The sequence below is a fragment of the Arachis ipaensis genome, chromosome B4, assembly GCF_059453495.1.
Source record: "Arachis ipaensis isolate K30076 ecotype BB chromosome B4, ASM5945349v1, whole genome shotgun sequence".
Taxonomy (NCBI): domain Eukaryota; kingdom Viridiplantae; phylum Streptophyta; class Magnoliopsida; order Fabales; family Fabaceae; genus Arachis; species Arachis ipaensis.
The window spans coordinates 109,077,225-109,083,224 of NC_142439.1; the positions used below are offsets into that span (position 1 = coordinate 109,077,225).

At 38.3% G+C, this 6,000-nt stretch overlaps 1 long non-coding RNA gene across 1 annotated transcript; it reads right to left on the minus strand.

Moving 5' to 3' along the window:
- Window positions 1–3,947: 3,947 nt before the first annotated feature.
- Window positions 3,948–5,711, minus strand: LOC148568730 (uncharacterized). Its single transcript, XR_015880598.1, has 3 exons — window positions 5,658–5,711; window positions 5,441–5,569; window positions 3,948–3,972 (listed from the first exon to the last, which is right to left on the minus strand). It is a non-coding gene; the product is annotated as an uncharacterized LOC148568730 (long non-coding RNA).
- Between the last annotated feature and the right edge of the window lie 289 nt (window positions 5,712–6,000).

Consider the following 6,000-nt stretch of genomic DNA (forward strand, 5'->3'; position numbering starts at 1 on the left):
ATTTCCCACACCGTGAGCATACCAAAATACCCTGAGTTTGCTGAGGTTGACCTATTCGTTCCTGTCCCAGATTATAGTTATGGTTGTTACGAGCAAGAAAGTCACCATTCCATTGATTCCCATTTTGGCACTGAAACTGACCATTGGCTTTAAAGTTGCAACCTTGAGGGGCTAAATTCTGAATAAAGTCTCTTCATGAGACCTCCCTACGATTTGCTCGAGCTATTGCCACCTTCTTTGAACATTCTTCTACTAGTTTACTTTTATTCACCAGTTTAGCAAAATTTCTTATTTCTAGTGGAACAACAGAATTCATCTGTTCTTCTCGGAGTCCTCCTTCAAACTTCAGACACTTTTGATACGCAAAAATTAGATTTCACACGTATAAACTACTGGCAAGTATACCGGGTCGCATCAAGTAATAAAACTCATTAAGAGTGAGGTCGATCCCACGAGGATTGATGGATCAAGCAACTTTTGTGAGGTGATATGTCTAGTTAAGCTAACAAGTGATGATTTGAGTGAGATTTTATCAACAGAAAGCAAATTGCAGGAAATCTAAAGTGCTGAATGTAAATTGCTTGAAACTTAAATGACAAGAGATTTAAATTGCATGAAAAATAAATTGCAAGAAATTGTAAATGGGCTGAATCTTAAATTGCAAGAAAAGTAAATGACTGGAATCTTAAATTGCAAGAAATTAAAAGATGAAATGTAAATATCAGAAGCTCAAATTGAAAGGAAATAAAAGCTCAAATGTAAATAGCAGAAATTATAAATTGCAGGAATGTAAACAAGAGATCGGGTATTGGGTAAAGAAAAATTCTAAAGAACAGAAGTAAAGATTAATGATGAGTGAGATCACTAGGGATCAGAGATGTTGATTTCTCATGAATTAATGGTAATCAATTCCTTTTCAATCATGTGAAGAGATTTATGGCAGATCGTAAATAATTAAGTCCCAATCTCTTGGTGATTCAATTTCTCTCAACACAATCAATTGCCACTCTCGTGATCTAATTGGTCTTGAGAAGAGATGAAGCTCAATTTCTAATCCAAAAACCATACAACTCTTAGGATTTCAATTCAGGGTGGTTACATCTCACATACTAACCCAGAATATATCAATCGAGAGAATTATGAGAGGATAAACCCCAAACTGAATTCTATAACTCCTTTCTCAAGTTTATCACACAATTCAAAGAGATTCAATCCCTCTCTCGATAGTAATTGAATCTGTCAAGAACAGGAGTTTCCTCTTAGATAAATCAACTTGAATTGAGAGGAAGAGAAAAAGTATTAACTCATTTGAAAATCAATAGAGCTCCTCCCCTAGTGAAAATGGGGTTTAGTGACTCATAGCTCTCAGTGCAAATAGAATTCTAAAATTGGAAGTTAAACTAACCATAGAAGAGTAAAAGAGAATGAAATTGTAAACAAAATTGAAATTGAAAAAGTAGAATTCAAAACTGGAAAATAAAACTGTAAACAGAAAGTAGAGTCTCAGCAGAAAGTAAAAAATGCAAAAGTACTAAAGAGATCTAAAAATAAAAATAAACTCAAAAAGAAGATCCAGAAGCCTCCTAAATATTCCAAGTTATCCTCTATTTATAGTAGTGTACTTGCTTCTTCAAGTGTACTTGGAAACTCTTCAAAATTGGGCTTTTCTGTTGGTACCCGGATCCTGCTCCAGGAGAACGTAGCGCTTTCAGGAAAACGGAGCGCTCAGGCATCGACGCATACGCATCTTCCACGCGTGCGTGTCGTTCTTCATTTTGGCACTAGCGACGCATATGCGTCACCTACGTGTGCGCGTTAACGTTGTTTCTCTCTGTAGACCTTGTCACGCATACACGTCTCCTACGCATACGCGTCGTCTTCATAGCGCTCCCTATTTGAGCGTAGCGCTCTTGCAAAGAACGCTCTCCCACGTGTACGCGTCAGCCACGCGTACACGTGGGCTTCAAAAAACCACTTCCACGCTGCTGCTTGGTACACGCGTTCGCATGATTCCTCTAAAAGGCCCTTCCACGCGTACGCGTCAGGCACGCGTAAGTGTCGGTGGCAAGTTTTCAATTCAAATTTTTAAAGTGTCACAGGCGCTCGTTGGTGGAGAACATAGCGCTCTTTGGCTGAAGAACGTTGATCCATCCCACGCGTACGCATCATGCACGCGTACGCGTGGTCTTTCGAAAAATGCTGTTCCACGCGTACGCGTCACATACACGTACACGTCACTGAAGAACGTAGCATTCTTTGAAAGAGAGCGTTGTGCCAAGGGGTGTGCTTCAGGGTAACGTAGCGCTCTTCACATGAGCGTAGTGCTCTTTTCTCCTGTCAAAGTAAAATAATAATACATCAAAGCTCTGCCTTTCCCTTGCATCTTTTCCACCAAATATCAATCAAACAATTGCATTAAAGTTTGCTGTAATAATAAGGTTTTTGCATCATTCATATCATCCAGTAAAATTTGCATAAAATCTTATGAAGAAGCTCATGAATAACCATGTTTAATTGAATTAGGGGATGCATGAAATTCCAATCCAATTACTTACTTATTGCCTAAGAAATGCATGAAAACTAAGTAAAAATGAATGAAAAAGGCTTGTGAAACTAGCCTAAGATGACTTGTCATCAACTTTCATTCCTCAAAGTCTGCTGGGTTCCCTTGACAAATCTTGGAGAAACGGCACAAGTCATCAAACTTACGAGCTTATTCAGCAATAGTCATAACCCCTTGCTTCAGTTGCATAAGCTCCATCTCCTTAGCATCACATGCTGCTCTCGGAAAATACTTCTTATAAAATTCGTCTCTAAATGTATCCCAAGGAATGTCACCTTCATTCTATTGCAGCAGTCGTTGTATCCCTTGCCACCAGTACTCAGCCTCTCCCTCGAGCATATAAGTAGCAAACTCCACATGTTGGCCCTCCGGAATATGTTGTGCTCGCAGTAATTGCTCGATACCTCAGAACCAGTTGTCGGCATTAGTCACAACGAGTGTACCTTTGAACTTAGGTGGATTCACTTTCAGAAAAGTATCAAGAGTCATGGGTTTATCAGTATGCGCTGGATCAGCCTCATTGTTCTCATTATTCTCTCCATTTTCGTTTCTATTTCCATTACCATTTCTCACTCTGAGATGCTCAACAGCCCTAGTGGCAGCTACTGCAGCCTCACACACCGCTTTAGCCACGGTATTCATCATAGCCATAAAAGTTTCCTATTCTCTCTCTCGGTTATCACTAGGGGTTCCTTCCCATGCACTCCATCTCCGTGGTCTCATTGTAGTCCTGTTCACACTAAATAATCATTATTAAGGTGATCAGTCTCAATACTTTAAGTTATGTGTGAATATTCCCAAAATGAAAGCACAGAAACGATCATGCAACATATATCATTAAGATATCCTATAAGCATGAGACACACAACAGAGTATGCAATGTGTAACACCCTACCACACAAAGCTTTACGCTTAAGTCGTAAAACAGAGGTGATGTGGTATTACGACCTCTAAAATAAAATGAGTACATATAATAGCAGAAGAGTTATAATATGCTAGGAGCCTTGAAGAATAGGGGAAATAAAAAAATCGCGAGATAAAAGCGCAACGCTCAAGGAACGAGTTAACTTGCATGCTAAGAAAACCGTAACTGTCAAACATAAGATAACAGAAGTAGGAATAGAGTGCCAAAGATACAAAATAACAAGCTCCTAACTCAGCCTGCGAAGTCAAGACTGGCCGGAGAATATTTACACATATATACATACATATCCAAAACCCAAAAGTACATACACACAATCCTGCCTCTCCATAAACCTCTAAGAGGATCAAAAAGGACAAGTTATGCGGAGAGAAAGCTAAGTACATATATATACATCACTGTACAGCAAAACTATACAACAACACTATCCAGTAACCCCTCCGCTTTAAGAGTCCAGACGACTAACGAGATGGCTCCCGACCTGCATCTGAAAATCAACAACATAGTATGAAATGAGAACCGGAGGTTCTCAGTATGGTAAAGGTGCCACACACATAATATATAAGGTCCTGGGAATGCCAGAGGCAATCCTAGAACGCCGACACTCAGATTGTAGAGCTTAAAGTATTAAACAGAAGCCATAAAAGGTGGTTTCCTAAAAATATTTAATCCTAACTTAACTTAACCTTAAATCTAAGTCCTATACTGCCATTCCTCCATACCTCCAATACCATCATGCATTTTCACAAACAAATAAACAGATAAAGGCAAACACAAGAACGTTACAACTACTGCAGGTAACAAATACACATTTAGCATGGCAAATACAAATAGGCACACCCAATTAGAGCACAAGCAAGTAATTCAAGTAATATGCATATGATGCATGCCTGTCCTATGGCTGATGAGGCTCATCTGTCGGTTATCCAGCCAACCCGACAAGTCTGAATTGTCCTTAGACTGTCCCCCGACGTGCATCCCCAAGAGTCTATGCATAGATTTTTCTCAAATAATCAATATTGCTCAATGGGGGTAACATTCCCGGGAATTTATATAGTGCCCGGTCACACTTACGTCGTAGGGTCAACAGAGTATCGAGTTTTCAACCTGGTACACGTGGTGGCAAGCCACGACACTTAATCCAGAGAATCTCGTATCTCAGATTATTCAAATTCATAAGCCATATAAATAATTCAATTATAATTCATCAACATCCACATCATTCTCAATTGCATCTCATTCATCATCATACATTAAACATATTCAATCCTTATCCTTCATTATATCACACCTCCCATTCCGTCCATCAATAGTTCCAATTCAAAACATAAGTCATTCTTTTCTAAATGAATCAAAGTTAAAACATGCTCATTTTCTTAATAACTCAAAATCAAACCATATAACCTTTGAATCTAAATCTTTCTAAATAATCATATAACAAAATCTCTAATCTCTAAAATTTCGGCAGCATCTCCTCTAAAACTCGGACTTTGCCACCCTGTTCGGGTCCAAACCTGTATTCTTTTCAATTCAACATTTCCTTCCTCATTATCATAACAATCTCCACAAAAAATCTACCTCAGATCAACAATTAAACTCATACAAAATTCAAATCCAACAACCAAAATTCAACTAAGAGTCATAGTTCACAAATCCTAGGCCTTTAACACAAAATACCTCAAATCAATAATTCATCGAATCGTTAATTAATCAACAAGCACCAAACCAACCATGTTCATCAACAATAACATTCAACTATAATTCTCTCCAAGTTAACATAACAACATTCACCATCCAAAATTAATAACTAATTATCCAATAAACTTCAACCAATTATATTCATCGACAAATTACTAAATATTAAATATACACCTGCATTCCAACTTATCCTATGGTCATCTAGCCTAAGTTTTCACAGAACATTATATATTAAATGCAAGAAACCTAAACCATACCTTAGCCGATTTCCACGTAACGACCAAAGCTATTTATTCAAAACCAAGACAACCCCTCAAAACTCAACTAATCCGCTTCCTCCAAGTTCCAGTATTCACAATTTCAAGCTCCAATTATTTATTTTCAACCTAATACACATTCATAATACATATATACCCAATTTAATACTCAAAGCTCGAATTTAATGAAAATAAAATAGAATTATCATATCCTCACCTTACCCAAGCTTCACATAAGCAAGAGTGAACGTTTCTCTCAAGCTAATTGGATCCTAAAACATCAGAAATCAAAGAAATTCAATATTCCCACTTAAAATTCGAAAATTGGGGGAAAAGAGGGCTGAGAGTGATTAAACAAATTACCAGTGAAATTGTTCCGGTAGAAATGTAGAGCTCGACGCGGTGGACGCGTGGCCGCAAACGGTGCGGCGATTGGAGCTCGGACGGAGAAGTTACAGGGATCGGAAATTAACGTGAGGGTTACGGGAATGTTTCTCGTTTCTCTTCTCCCTGGAAGCTGAAAGCTTCGTTGCTGCAGTAATGAGGGAGAAGACAAAGCT